The sequence below is a fragment of the Mirounga leonina genome, unplaced genomic scaffold (assembly GCF_011800145.1).
Source record: "Mirounga leonina isolate KUSES-001 unplaced genomic scaffold, KU_Mleo_1.0 Mir_447, whole genome shotgun sequence".
In the NCBI taxonomy this organism is placed as follows: domain Eukaryota; kingdom Metazoa; phylum Chordata; class Mammalia; order Carnivora; family Phocidae; genus Mirounga; species Mirounga leonina.
The window spans coordinates 13,625,387-13,641,076 of NW_023270757.1; positions in this window are offsets into that span (position 1 = coordinate 13,625,387).

Here is a 15,690-nt window from a genome sequence, read left to right on the forward strand (position 1 = left end):
AACTTCCAATATTTACTTGCATCAGAGGACTTCCTAAAAATAATCCACTGAGGGGCACCTGGGTGGTTCAGTCGGTTAAGCATCTGCCTTCAGCTCAGGTCAAGCCCCACGTCGGGCTCCCAGCTAGGAGGGGAGTCTGCTTTTTCCTCTACCTCTATCTCTGCCACTCCCCTTGCTTGTGTTTTCTCTGTCAAATAAATAAATCTTTAAAAAAATAAAAAATAAAAAGAAATAATCCACTGAGTGAGTTACTGAAGGTGACTGAAGTTTGGTATTCAGAAATTTAAATTAGCAGATCACTACAGTTTATAAAACACACTAAGTCAGCATTCTGAGAAGTGTGGCTGCCATGCAACACTTGGAAATATAACGAAGACTCTGCTGTTCAATCAGTGATGAGCATGCTGTGGTACTGTTGCCGAGGGAACTAGGGAGACCCCAAGCCTGAAGCCTCAACCGAGCCCATCGCCAAGATGTTCTGGAAGGCTCTTGGTCTCATTACGAGAAAGAATTTAAGGGTAGTCACAACACACACAGCTTACAAGCGACACAAGCAGGAAAGATTGTGAACTCTCTAGACGTGAGAGCAGGTAAGCTTGAGAGAGTGCTTCACACCCTGGGGTTTGCATTTCTATCTTTTATTGACAGTTGTTAACTAGGGGGTAGAATATTCATCACTTGGAACAGGGGTTTCTTGGGAGCAGGGTTTTGAGCCTTTTCTTCCTTATTTGGTCAGCGGTTTCCTGTCATGGCACCCACCATCTTGGCCCTGTCAAATTTGATCCGACTTCTTGTGGAATGCTGCTGAGGATAGGCCTCTGACTTTCCAGACAGCTGATCATGATTTCCTCTTTGCTGGCCCCCAGCTATCCGTTAGAACTTAACTAACTGCCTTCAACAGTATCAGGCACCATCAATATTGCTTTTAGTTGTAGCAGAGTGTGATGAAGAGGAGCAGTCAGCTTACCTGGATTTGAAATCTGGTCTCTCCTATACTAAGAGAGCATAGGAGGTGTGTGAGCTTGAGAACTGATTTACCTTCTCTCTGTGTCTTCATTTCCTGTGTGGAAAGTGGGAATAATAATAATACCCACCTCATGGGTTTTGGGTGAAGTAAAAGACATAAACCATGCAAAATGCTCAGTAGAGTCACTAGTGATAATACTTGATAAATGGAATTGTAAATACATGACTTTTTCCCTTACTATAAGATGTGGGGTGCCTGGGTGGCTCAGTCGTTAAGTGTCTGCCTTCGGCTCAGGTCATGATCCCAGGGTCCTGGGATCGAGCCCCGCATCTGGCTCCCTGCTCAGCAGGAAGCCTGCTTCTCCCTCTCCCACTCCCCCTGCTTGTGTTCCCTCTCTCGCTGTGTCTCTCTCTGTCAAATAAATAAATAAAAATCTTTAAAAAAAAATTACCATAAGATGTGATGTTTTTCATGCTTTTGTTGTATAATTTCTGCATTGTTGCCATTTTCCTTTTAAATAATTGCTATGCTGTTACATCTTAGTCCTGCTCATTTGTTCTACCAGGTTCTCTTTCCACTGGGAAGAGAGAAAAGTGGCTCTGAAGGCCGCTGGTCCAAGGGTACCACCCCTGTCCCATCTGCCCCACACTGATGAGCAGCACCGAGATGCCTGTGGTCTCCTTCTGTGGGCCCCAGAGGCCAGCCCAGGAGAGGGAGCAAGCTGAGCACAAAGGTGACAGGCCGGCAGTGCATACTCACAGCACATCCCATACACTCTGTCCTTAGGACTTGGAACCAAGTGCCAGACAGATGTCAGCACTGGGAGGAACCAGAGGAAGGTCCTGATAAAGGCCAGAGGAATCAGTGTGACTTTGGCTTCAGAAAGATTCTGAAAAATCATTCCTTTTTATTTTTGTTCAGGAAGATTCACTGACACAGCTTTTCTTTAATTCTATTGTCATTCAAATTACCAGCTTAAAACTTGGGTTCAGAAAGGAAAAAGTCCTTAGGTTTCCTTCCCTGTCTTGCTTCCTCATGAAGACCTGCACAAGATAAGCTGGAGGCACCACAGCTTTTAAGTTCAGGAAGACCTGGTTTCAATACTAACTATGCTACTCTCTTGTTATGAGACCTAAGGCAAGTCACCTCACCTTACCAGGCCTCCATTTCCTCATCTGCAAAAAAGGAATAATAAAGCCTGAATCATAGGATTGCCATGAGGATTCAGTGGACTCATGCATGTGAAAGCAACTAGCCAATACCTTGCTGGCCCACTGGAAATGTTATCTTTATGCACACACAACACGCATGTACACAACACTCACACTCATTCACTATGTCCTGTCAGTTTCATCTGATCATGTGACTGAAACTGGTTCATTCAGAGCTGATCAAGCCCATGCTGGAATAGTGTCCCAGACTACCAGAATGCTGAAAGACAGGTGAAACCGTGGATGAGATCCTCCAGAACCACATTCTTCCCTCTTACACAGAGCCATGCTAAGGTGATGAGGCTGACTGTTCAGCCAGCATAGAGCTGACCCAGGCGATGAGCAGCAATTCCCAAGAGCCCCTGGGAGGCTGCACATTGTCCTAGTCTTGCCACCCCCACACCAGGCACTTCTCTTCCTTCAGAACTGCTTTCATACCATTGAGCTCATCCTTTGGAATACTCCCAGGGGTGATAAACTTTTATCCTTCTTGGATGGGTACGATTTTTAAAATTGTTTATGTTGAGATGATTGTTGATTCACATGCTGTCATAAGAAATAAGGCAGAGATATTCTGTCTACACTTTACCCAGTTTCCCCTCAATGGTAACATCTTACAAAATCATAGCACAATATCACCACCAGAGTATTGACTTTGATATATTCAAGATACAAAACATTTCCATCAGCACAAGGATGCCTCATGGGGCCTTTTTTTTTTTTAAGATTTTATTTATTTATTTGACAGACAGAGACACAGTGAGAGAGGGAACACAAGCAGGGGGAGTGGGAGAGGGAGAAGCAGGCTTCCTGCTGAGCAAGGAGCCCAATGCGGGGCTCGATCCCAGGACCCTAATGACTAAGCCACCCAGGTACCCCCATGGGGCCCTTTTATAGCCAAACCCCCTCCCTACTACACCCACCCTCTCCTTAACCCCTGACAACCACTAATTGGTTATCCATTTCTATAATTTTGTCATTTCAAGAATATTATATATATGGAAGCCTACAATATGTAACCTTTAAGATTGGCTTTTTTCATTCTGCAAAATTCCCTGGAGATTTACCCAACTTGTTGCATGTATCAATACTTTACTCTTTTTACTGCTGAATAATATTCCATTAAAGGGTTGTACCACAGTGTCTTTAACCATTCAGCTATTGAAGGACATCTGGGTAATTTCTAGTTATTGGCTATTATGAGTAAAACTGCAACTAACATTCATGTATAGATTTTTGTGTGAACATAAGTTACAATATCTCTGGGATAAATGCACAAAAGTGCAAATGCTAGGTTGTATGGTAGTTATATGTTTAGTTGCATTAAAAACTGCCAAGTGGTTTTTCAGAATGGCTGTACCATTTTACAGTCCTATCAGCAATATATTAGTGATCGAGTCTCCATGAATCTTCACCAGTCACTACATTTTATTTTAGCCATTAGGATAGGTGTGCAGGGATATCTCACTGTGGTTTTAATTTGCATTTCCCTAATGGCTAATGATCTTGAGCATCTCTTCCCTCTCTCACTGCGTCTCTCTCTGGCTTATTGCCATCTGTATATCTTCTTCAGTGAAATGTCTGTTCATGTCTTTTGCTCATTTTCTAAATGGATTGCTTGGGGGTTTTATTGCATATAATTTTTTATTAAGTAATTTGAGCTAAGTGTTATGAATACCTTGAGTGGTGTCTCTGGGTAGTACCATTTTGTGCTGCCCCAAACACACCAATACATACATACACACATACAAACTCACACACAACCAAAAATGTATCTATAAATCAATGAGCCTCCTTTTCTTGTAAAGATCTCAAATGGGCTCAGAGAAGTCGCCAAAACATACTGCTGAGGTTCTCAACCTTTTATAATCATGGATCTCCCTATGAATCTGATCAATATAAAAGACCCTCTCTCCACAAAAACACACATACATGCAGAATTTTACCTCCAATTTTATGGGATTCCTGGGGCCATTGAAGCCAGCAATGAAATCCAGGTTAAGAAAATCTAATCTAAAGAACTCCACACTCACTTAGAAATTAGAGCTTCAGAGCAGGTGTAAAACTTCCAGCAGTGGACATCGGTTTCCTGTGAGTGGAAATTATGCAGTTGCTCGTTACTGAGATGCTCAGGCCTGCCTCCACATCTGACTCAGAAAGTCTGACATGGAACCCGGAAGTCTGTATTTCCTCCATCTTGCAGGCTAGGGCTGGGAAGCTTAGCTGGATTTGGCAAACTTCAGTATCCACCATCCTTCCCTAATAAACATTTTCCTTTTACTTAAAGGACTCAGGGAAGGAGATTATACAATCTCCAGAGTGTAATTCCCTTTTCAGTGAAAAAGGAATTTTCCCTTTAGACTCTGACCTAAATATGTTCAGGATGTCCCTCATCTCCTATTCTCAGGACAAATACATCTTTAAAGTGCCACCAAGGACACTTTCAAGTCCTGAAGGCTGGTTTGGAGGCAGCTCTCTAGGCCTCACTCTCCTGAACCAAATCCCTGCAAGGTGCTTTCATCTTTCGCCATAATGTTCACTTTCCAAAGTGAGCAGTTGGGTGCTCTCTGCTATATCCTGTCCTGTAAAATCCCACCCACCGGTTAGAACGCCATGCGGAGCAACTCTCAGGTTACCTGCAGATATCAGTGGAGTATGCTGACTCACCTCAGATAGATATCAATGAGGTGTACTTGTTTACCTGCACAGAGCTGTGGGGTGTATTGGCTTAGGATCCACAGTCACCAGTGAGTTCTAAAGGTCAAATCCCAGCTGGTCTCAAACCCCAGTTATGCGGTTAACTAGCTGGGCATCCTTAGGTATATTTCTTAGCCTCTCTGAGCTTATTTCCTTATCTAAATGAGAACAATAAAATACCACTAACCTCACACAGAAAGTTGAGAAGACTGGATGAGACAATATATACACAGTTCTTGGCATAAATGGGACACTGGATAAGCATTAGCTCCCCTTCTTTTCCGTGGACATTGACTTAATGGTATCTTTCCACCTGAAGTAAGATTGCCTTAAGCTCTGGGTGGGTTAACCTGCCCCTCTGCTTCTCTCTCCACAAGGAGACCCCTTGCTCGACATACTTCTTTTTACTTCCCTGGGACACCTTGCAATACAAGGCTGGACTCTCTTCTCCCTTAGTGTTGAACTGCGTACCTCCCTTGAACAGATCGAGGGGGACTTTTGGAAATTCGTCTTCTCAGCCTTTTGCTAATAAATTCTTGAGCAGGACAGAGAACAGAGGTTGTAGGCTGTGAGTCAGGGGGCAAGTTGGTGCATTCATAACTTAATCATGCCACTCCTCCAAATTGGCAACATCGGCTGTCCCTTTGGCCCAAAGGGTGTTATTTCCCCTGACAGCGACCAAAGTAGAATCTTGAAAGACGGGAACCAGACCATTCCAGAAAGCAGAGATTACTCACACATGTGGATCCCCCAGGCACCAAAGAAAGCTCCAGCCACAGCTCCCCTGCCCCTGCCCTGTTCACGTGTCATGCCCTGCTCCAGCAATATTATTCTCCTTGACTTAAATGCAGAATAAATATTTCCTCTCCTCTGCTCATGTGTATAGCTCTTTACTGGGTACAAGGACTTCACATTCAGCAGCATCCTTGACATCTCTCAGATGGCAAGCCCCTGAAGGTGGCTTGAGAGGTTAAAGCCTTGGACTCCAGTGCTAGACTACCTGAATCAAAACCCAGCTCTGCCTCTCTCTAATTAGGTAACTTTGGGCAAGTCACTTAACCTCCCTGTGCCTCAGTCTCTTCATCTATAAAGCAGAAATGACACCTACCTCATAGGGTTATTGTCAAGATTAAGTGGTTAATATGGCAAAGCACTTAGAACAACACCCAGCATCTAATAAAACACTATATGCATAGTAGCTTTACTACTATTACAGTATTTATTACCAGGAACTTGACACCCACAGGAAGGGCTGATGATGACAAGAATATCAGGACCAGGCTCTCTGTGGCCCAATCACTGCTTCCTGTGCTGCTGCAGCTGCTGATTCTGATTCATCTTATTCCAGGCCAGGCACTCTGAAGACTCTGGGAAAACAATCTCCTCTCCCCCACGCACCCTTCAGTAAGCAGAGAGTTTAGGGGTGGCATCATTTTTGCCGAATCTGGAGTGATTCAAAGACCCAAAGGCAGTGACATTTCTCTTCACTCACTTCCACTGAGCTTTCTAGGTCCTGCTTTGGTGTTCTCCTAGGGGTGTGGGCATAGTTTATCACTGCCCATTAGCAGTTGCCCACTTAAAGCACTTCTATATTTGCTGCTACCCCCTCTCCATCTTGCAGCCTGCCAACATGGTAGTGAAGAAGACAAGCTCGAAAGCGAGATTGCAGAGGTTCAAACACGGATTGTGTTGCCTCTTCTCTGTGCCTCACTCTCTGTCTCTGAAAAAAATGCATACACACAATGTTGCCTCCATCATAGGGTGGTTAGGAAAACTAAATGAAATATTCCATACGGACACGGAGGTAAAACTCAGTGCCTGGCACATAGTGGGTACTCAACAAACGTTGGCTCTGTTATTTCCTTTCTCCCATCCTCACTCAGTCCCAGCTACATTCATGCAGAATGGGAGCTCTTTGATTTTGATGCCAATATGAGGCAGGATCATCACTCCATACCCACTCCCCCAACACACACACACACACACAGACACACACGCACACGCTGCCTGGGACAGCCTTCAGAGGCTGGATGACTCCAAGCAGAGACGATGCTGAAGGGGGTGCTAAGGAAGCCCAGCACTCCTCTTTTTTCTGCTCGTAAGTGACTGTTTGGGGCTGGCATTTCTGGGGTGGTGGAGGGGGAGCCAGGCCCTTGCTGAATGGGCTCTCATGATAGGGTCTATATCTCACATGCCCCTCACAGGGGTCCACAGTGCACTGTGACTTAGATCAGCTGTTGTTTTCCAATTTCTTCAGTTGCCCACCTGCTGTCTAAGCTAATTTAATAGCCTCCATAGCACTGGGGAGCCGGATGTTCAGATGTTTACAGGAGTGCGGAGGATGCTCTGAGACAACCCAAGTGAGGAAAGTTAGCACTGATACAGCCATACATCCAGGCTTTAAATAAAATAAGCACATAGCTTGCAAACCCTAGGGGTTCTTCCACTAACATCTGACTAGCAAACGTTTCCCTGTAGGGAGTATCTGCCTTTCCACACCTTCCTCTGAAGTGATCCATAACATTAGTGAAGGAATTCAAGATGGTGCTTTCTGTGCCCTGGTGGCCAGAGTTCTGTGTTCCTGGCTGGGAATTGGAGGGTGTGGGGAATGAGTGTGTGTGTGTGTGTGTGTGTGCACATGCCCCTATTAGGGAGAGGATTGGTGACAGGGAGTACTAATAAAAGAAGCATTAAAAAACAGTAACTCTCGGGGCGCCTGGGTGGCTCAGTTGGTTAAGCGACTGCCTTCGGCTCAGGTCATGATCCTGGAGTCCCAGGATCGAGTCCTGCATCGGGCTCCCTGCTCAGCAGGGAGTCTGCTTCTCCCTCTGACCCTCCCCCCTCTCATGCTCTCTCTCTATCTCATTTTCTCTCTCAAATAAATAAATAAAATCTTAAAAAAAAAAAAAAAACAGTAACTCTCCTTTCTAAGCACTCATCATCCCCCAGCAGTACCCCTTTCAGCAGCCCATGAAGATATTTATCCAGGACCCTGTCTCCCTCTCTTTGGGGATATAGGACAGATGATGCGGAGGAACTTTAAAATGGCTGCTCTGGCCATGAAAAATCTGTCCTGCCAGCAACATAGATTCATTTTTACTCTAATTGTCTTCACTGGGCAAATATGTCTCAGGCTTAGGCTCTACTTTATATTTCTCTATGACTTCTCTAGAGTCCTTTAGGCTTGGTTTTCCTGTGTGGAATGGTGTGTGCCCGTAGGTCCCCTCCTCTTTATTCTGACTAGATGAACTTTAAACCTAGCTCTTCTACTCATTTCCCCCTACCCCGAATCCATGGACATTTCTCCCTCTTTGGGGGGCTCCCAGCTTGCCTTGCTTGTTTGACTCTCTTCTGTGCATGCCTCATCCTGCCTGTCAGACTGAGTTCCCAGAAGGCAAAGGCTGTGTCCCCACTCTTGTCTCCCTCCCAGCATCAGCACAGACCAGGACACTAAGAAGATGTTCAGTGAATTCAGTGCAATGACCAGTTTCTGTTGCTCTTGTCCTGATGCTTTTATTTCCAGAAAAGTCACTACTCCTCCATTCCAATATACCTCTCTGAGCTACCCATCCACCCAGTCATCCCACTCAGAAACTAGGCTTCATCCTTGAGGTCTCCTGATAATTCAGAATAGTCTGGGTTGTGCCATGGTGACAAACCAAAATGGCCTAACCAGAATGATTTAGTTTTCATTTATACTACATATCCATCATGGATCAGCAGAGGGTTGATATATATTTCATATATCACTTCTAATTATAGCCCAAGAGACAAAATTAGTCACAGGCCCCACCTAACTTCAAGGAGACTGGAGAATTGTACGAACAAGACAGAATTTTGAGTGACCACCATTCACTCAAAATGTCTGCCATCAGAAATCAATTGCATTTCTATACACCAACAAGACAGAAGAAAGAGAAATTAAGGAGCCGAAACCATTTATAATTGCACCCAAAACCATATGATACCTAGGAATAAACCTAACCAAAAAGGCAAAGGATCTGTACTCAGAAAACTATAGAATACTCATGAAAGAAATTGAGGAAGACACAAAGAAATGGAAAAACGTTCCATGCTCATGGATTGGAAGAACAAATATTGTGAAAATGTCTGTGCTACCTAGAGCAATCTACACATTGAATGTAATCCCTATCAAAATACCATCAACTTTTTTCACAGAAATCCTAAAATTTATATGGAACCAGAAAAGACCCCGAATAGCCAGAGGAATATTGAAAAAGAAAACCAAAGCTGACAGCATCACAATTCCGGACTTCCAGCTCTATTACAAAGCTGTCATCATCAAGACAGTATGGTACTGGCACAAAAACAGACACATAGATCAATGGAACAGAATAGAGAGCCCAGAAATGGACCCTCAACTCTATGGTCAACTCATCTTCAACAAAGCAGGAAAGAATGTCCAGTGGAAAAAAGTCTCTTCAACAGATGGTGCTGGGAAAATTGGACAACCACATGCAGAAGAATGAAACTGGACCATTTCCTTATAGCACACACAAAAATAAACTCCAAATGATTGAAAGACCTCAATGTGAGATAAGAATCCATCAAAATCCTTGAGGAGAACACAAGCAGCAACCTCTTCTACCTCAGCTGCAGCAACTTCTTCCTAGAAACATCGCTGAAGTCAAGGGAAGCAAGGGCAAAAATGAACTATTGGGACTTCATCAAGATAAAAGTCTTTTGCAAAGCAAAGGAAACAGTCATCAAAACCAAAAGACAACCAACAGAATGGGAGAAGATATTTGCAAATGACACATCAGATAAAGGGCTAGTAACCAAAATCTATAAAGAACTTACCAAACTCAACACCCAAAGAACAAAGAATCCAATCAAGAAATGGGCAGAAGACATGAACAGACAGTTTTCCAAAGAAGACATCCAAATGGCCAACAGACACATAAAAAAGTGCTCAACATCGCTCAACATCAGGGAAATACAAATCAAAACCTCAATGAGGGGGCGCCTTGGTGGCTCAGGTGTTAAGCATCTGCCTTCAGCTCAGGTCATGATCCCAGGGTCCTGGAATCCAGCCCCACATCTGGCTTCATGCACCACGGGAAGCCTGCTTCTCCCTCTCCCACTTCCCCTGCTTGTGTTCCCTCCCTCGCTGTGTCTCTCTCTGTCAAATAAATAAAATCTTTAAAAAAATTTAAAAAACCTCAATGAGATACCACCTCACACCAGTCAGAATGGCTGAAATTAACAAGTCACGAAACAACAGATGTTGGCAAGGATGCAGAGAAAGGAGAACCCTCCTACACTGTTGGTGGGAATGCAAGCTGGTGCAGCCACTCTGGAAAACAGTATGGAGGTTCCTCAAAAAGTTGAAAATAGAGCTACCCTATGACTCAGCAATTGCACTACTGGGTATTTACCCCAAAGATACAAATGTAGTGACCCGAAGGGGTACGTGCACCCCAATGTTTATAGCCACAATGTCCACAATAGCCAAACTACGGAAAGAGTCAAGATGTCCATAAACAGAGGAATGAATAAAGAAGATGTGGCATATATATATATATGCAAGCAAAAAATGAAATCTTGCCATTTGCAACGACGTGAGTGGAACCAGAGGGTATTATGCTAAGCGAAATAAGTCAATCAGAGAAAGATAAGTATCATATGATCTCACTGATGTGAGGATTTTGAGAAACAAGACAGAGGATCATAGGGGAAGAGAGGAAAAAATGAAACAAGACGAAACCAGAGAGGGAGACAAACCATAAGAGACTCTTAATCTCAGGAAACAAACTGAGGGTTACTGGAGTAGAGAGGGGTTTCTGGAGTGGAGGGTTTTGGGTGGCTGGGTGATGGACATTGTGGAGGGTATGTACTATGGTGAACGCTGTGAATTATGTAAGACTGATGAATCACAGACAGGTAACCCTGGAACAAATAATACATTATATGTTAATAAATTTTTTTTTTTAAATGTCTGCCATATTTCCCTCTGCCCCCAGCTCCCCACCTCTGACCAGTCTGTCATCTCAATGCATATCCACTCCACCTTCCCCATTTCTAGAAAATATGTCCATTACTTCCAAAGACAGTGTTTATTTCAAGATATCATCGTTGCCTTCAGTGTTGACCCCAACCCTAAGCTCCTCTCCCACAGCAGACATAAGAGTCTTAAAACACAAATCTAAAAAGAGACAGACTCTTAACTATAGAGAACCTGATGGTTACCAGAGAAGAGGTGGGTGGGGGATGGGTGAAATAGGTGATGGGGATTAAGAGTACACTTATCTTGACGAGCACTAAGTAATGTATAGAATTGTTGAATCACAATATTGTACACCTGAAACTAATATAACACTGTATGTTAACTACACTGGAATTAAAATTAAACACACACACAAATCTAATGATGTCAACCTTCACTTAAAACATTTTAACAGAGCTGTTTACCTACACAATACCCCAGTTAGCACAACCCAAATGCCCATCCCACAACTGCTCTGCCTACCTGTTCAGGCTCATCTCCTCCCACTGCTCAAGGTCAAGAGCAGGCCGATATCCAGTGCAACCCATGTGCCAAGCCTTGCTCTCTGGTGATAGGCTGCATCTCCTTGAGGGAAAAGATGCCCCTTTCTCCCTGTACATCTATTTTTTTTTTTTAAGATTTTATTTATTTATTTGACAGAAAGAGAGACAGCGAGAGAGGAAACACAAGCAGGGGGAGTGGGAGAGAGAGAAACAGGCTTCCCGCGGCGCAGGGAGCCTGATGCGGGGCTTGATCCCAGGACCCTGGGATCATGACCCGAGCCGAAGGCAGATGCTTAACAACTGAGCCACCCAGGTGCCCCCCTGTACATCTATTTCTAATTCAGACAGGTGTACTGTATGCTGACCAAGCTGCATTTGCTCAGAAAGCAGCACATTGTTCTGTCCTACACAAAGGGACTGGCTAGCAACACAAACTACTAACAGTTCCCCAAATTCGGCACCCCATTTCTCACCTCTAAGCATTGACACAAACTACCACTCTGCACGCAATGATCACCCCACCCCACCCCACCCCATCCTGCTGGCCTCGTGTATTCTTAATCCTTGAGAACCCTTCTGACATGACTTCAGATAGTCCCAGTCAGAGGTAATCATTTCCTCCTGGTCTTAATTTGGATTCCTCCAAAAGCAAGCCCTGAGACAAGGATTTGGTGCAGGTGGTTTATTTGGAGAACGATCCCAAGAAACATAGATAATGGTGAGAGTGAGATAGTAAAATGAGAAAAGCTAGTAACATAGGTTAATGAGTAAGTTATTACCATTGACAACTGTGGCTTATTCCCACAGGGGAACCTCTGAGGAGCCACGAAGAATATGCTTACCAAACAACATGGAAGCTGGAGTATTTGTCTACTGACTCCTGTTCCTCATGGCTTAAGGGATGTCTTTGAGAGCACCAAGTCTCTTGCACGTCTTGGCTCTCCTGAATGAGCAAGCTCCACGTTACTGGAAAAAGCCATCAGGCAGAGATTCAGGCATCTGAGGTGGCTCTTGGCTCTGTCCTCAGGGCTCTCAGCCACACATTGAGGCATTCTTTTCCACCACAAATGGCTTGGGTTTACAGTTGAGTAGCTTTCTCAGCCTCCTTCCAGCTTCCTTCCTTCCTGCGTCCAGTTTAAAGAAGTCTCTTTTCATTTTGAATTACCTCTGTTCATTTCATTTCAAGTTAATACAATTCTTTTTTTTTTTTTTAAGATTATTTATTGATTTATTTGACAGAGAGAGACACAGCGAGAGAGGGAACACAAGCAGGGGGAACGGGAGAGGGAGAAGCAGGCTTCCCGTGGAGCAGTGAGCCCGGTGCGGGGCTCGATCCCAGGACCCTGGGATCATGACCTGAGCCGAAGGCAGACGCTTAACGACTGAGCCACCCAGGCGCCCCTCAAGTTAATACAATTCTTTTAAAAAATATATGTTTCTTGGGGCACCTGGCTGGCTCAGTCAGTAGAGCAAGCAACTCTTGATCTTGGGGTTGTGAGTTCAAGCCCCACATTGGGTGTGGAGCCTACTTTAAAAATAAATAAATAAAATATTTTAAAAAAAATATGTTTCCTATGGGGTGCCTGGGTGGCTCAGTAGGTTAAATGTCTGCCTTTGGCTCAGGATCAAGTCCCACTTCAGGCTCCCTGCTCTCCGTAGGGAGTTTGCTTTCCCTCTGCCCCTCCTCCCACTGGTTCTCTCAATCTCTCTTTCTCAAATAATAAATAAATAAAATCTTTAAAAATATATGTTTCTTATATATATATATTTTAAAGATTTTATTTATATATTTGAGAGAGAGAGACTGAGAGAGAGAGCACATGAGAGGGGGGAGGGGAGGGAGGGCCAGAGGGAGAAGCAGACTCCCCGCCGAGCAGGGAGCCCAATGCGGGACTCGATCCAGGCACTCCAGGATCATGACCTGAGCCAAAGGCAGTCGCTTAACCAACTGAGCCACCCAGGCACCCCTGTTTCTTATATATTTTTAAGTTATATTCCACTCTATTGGACAAATGCCACATCCAAATTTCTTTCTCTGATAAGCCCTTTTCTACCTTGTGCCAAGCTGCTATAGGATAAAGCTCATAAAAATCTTAGAAGCTCTGTCTCCAGCCAAGAACACCTAAGAGTCATACCATTAACATCTATAAGACTATAGACACACCTTTAAGTACTTCTAAATTCTTAACACCAGGTTTTAGTAACACCCTTGACTTTATTGTTAACCTAAGACAATGTTTTACTGCCTTGAGTTTGTTCCTTTCCCTAAGACCATTTCTTACTTTGAGGTCCTTCTGCAGGCTTTTGGTTGCGTCCTCTATATTTCTTCTAAATTCTGCTGAAAAACTTAACAATTCCCTCTCTACCTTATCATACACTGCTAAAAGAAGCCAGTTGGCAAATTCAGTATTCTTCCTGGATCTCCTTAACCAAATCTACCAGTTCATTAGGTATATTTTGCGTTTTCAAATTACTGCAGACAACAATGTTGCCAAACTTCTCACCACTACATACCATGTGTTGCCTTTTCTCTATCCCCCAATATCAACTTCCTGACTGTCCAGATTTTCTCCCTGAGACCCTTTGAGCCTCTGCCAGTCGCACGAATGATGTGGAATAAGGGCTCGATATTACAGATTAGACCTTATGCAACTGTGGGAGAAACTAGTGAAGTACAAGTCCAGAAGGGGATAGGAGAATCAGAGAAAATCGCTCACAGGGACTGCAAGACGAAGCTGGTGGAGAAGCCTATGGAGGGCTGTTGGCTGTGTATCTGGGGGGGCTGGAGTTGCTGTAGGTCAGCAGGGCCAGCAGGCAGAAAAGCTGGACATGAAATGGGGAGAGACGGGAAAACTTGCAACCCATAAGGACAAACCTGAACCCATAAGACAAACTAAACCCACGTGTGTCTTTCATCACCTCTTCCTCAAAGACATGGTTCCCTCACCACAAAGGTGCGCATACATCTGGTTCAGGAGACTAAAAGACAAGATTCTGCAGGTGCCAGAAGATCTGCAGGCTCAGCTGCTGCCCCACGTCAGCAAGGCAAGCCGCAGATCAGGACCACATGCACGACCCCCAGAGCACACCTGCTGCTGTTCAATTCTGCCTTCCAAACCTCATGTAAATTTCTCTCATCCTCAGCCACAACCCGCAACCTGTAACCATGCCAGGAAGGAAACCTGAGAACCACAGATCCAGCTCAGCTAAGTCAACAAAGTATAAAAGCACCACAGAGGCTTGAGCTCATGGGTCCTGTCTTTTTTTTTTTTTTTTTTTAAGATTTTATTTATTTGCGAGAGAGACAATGAGAGACAGAGAGCATGAGAGGGAGGAGGGTCAGAGGGAGAAGCAGACTCCCTGCTGAGCAGGGAGCCCGATGTGGGACTCGATCCAGGGACTCCAGGATCATGACCTGAGCCGAAGGCAGTCGCTTAACCAACTGAGCCACCCAGGCGCCCTCATGGGTCCTGTCTTAAGGAAAGCACTTAATAAATGTTAAATATTCATTCGTATTCTTACCACCTAGCCCAAAGCTCAGCACATAGCAGGTTGGTTTAAAAAACTTGGTTTAAATACCAAATTGATAGCTACTCCTTGTTCTCTAAAACATTTCCCTCAATACAAATTATGTCTTTCTTTCAGTAAACAGATAAAAATCTTCTGCATCAACCTAATATTTGATTAACCTCCCTCTTCATGGGACAGTTTATTGTTTAAAACTAAAGCCATCTGCATAGTACTTACTCCCCAAAACACCAGCATTAAAATTCATTCAAACTTAGCAGTAAAATGAAAGATGATCTCATGGTGTTACCATTTTCAATGGGGCCTGAATGAGAGGGCAGGATCCATGCTTGAACACTTTCTCTTCATTAGCACTTCTGTTCCTGCACTCATCTCTGAACCCCACCTCTCTGACCCTACTCAGACAAGGGGAACTGAGTGATGAGGTGATAATGAGGAGAAAACGTCCTACCCTGTTCTGGGCCTGGCTAGTTCAAAGCAGGACCACATTGATGAGACTATACCTGGCTGTTCTAAGAGCTTTCTTCATTTGGGAAGCAGCATGATGAAAATTCATCATCATAATGAAGAAGAGGAGGCTGCAGCAGCAGTGAACATAGGTAAGAGTATAGATAACAATGTCCTAGCTTGGGCTCACCAGACAAACTCAGATTCTTGCTACAATAGGTTCTTTAAAGAATCCTAGCATTCTCTCTGCAACAACAATGACTACATGACTGTATTAAAAAGGAAGGAAGGAAGGAAGGAAGGAAGGAAGGAAGGAAGGAAGGAAGGAAG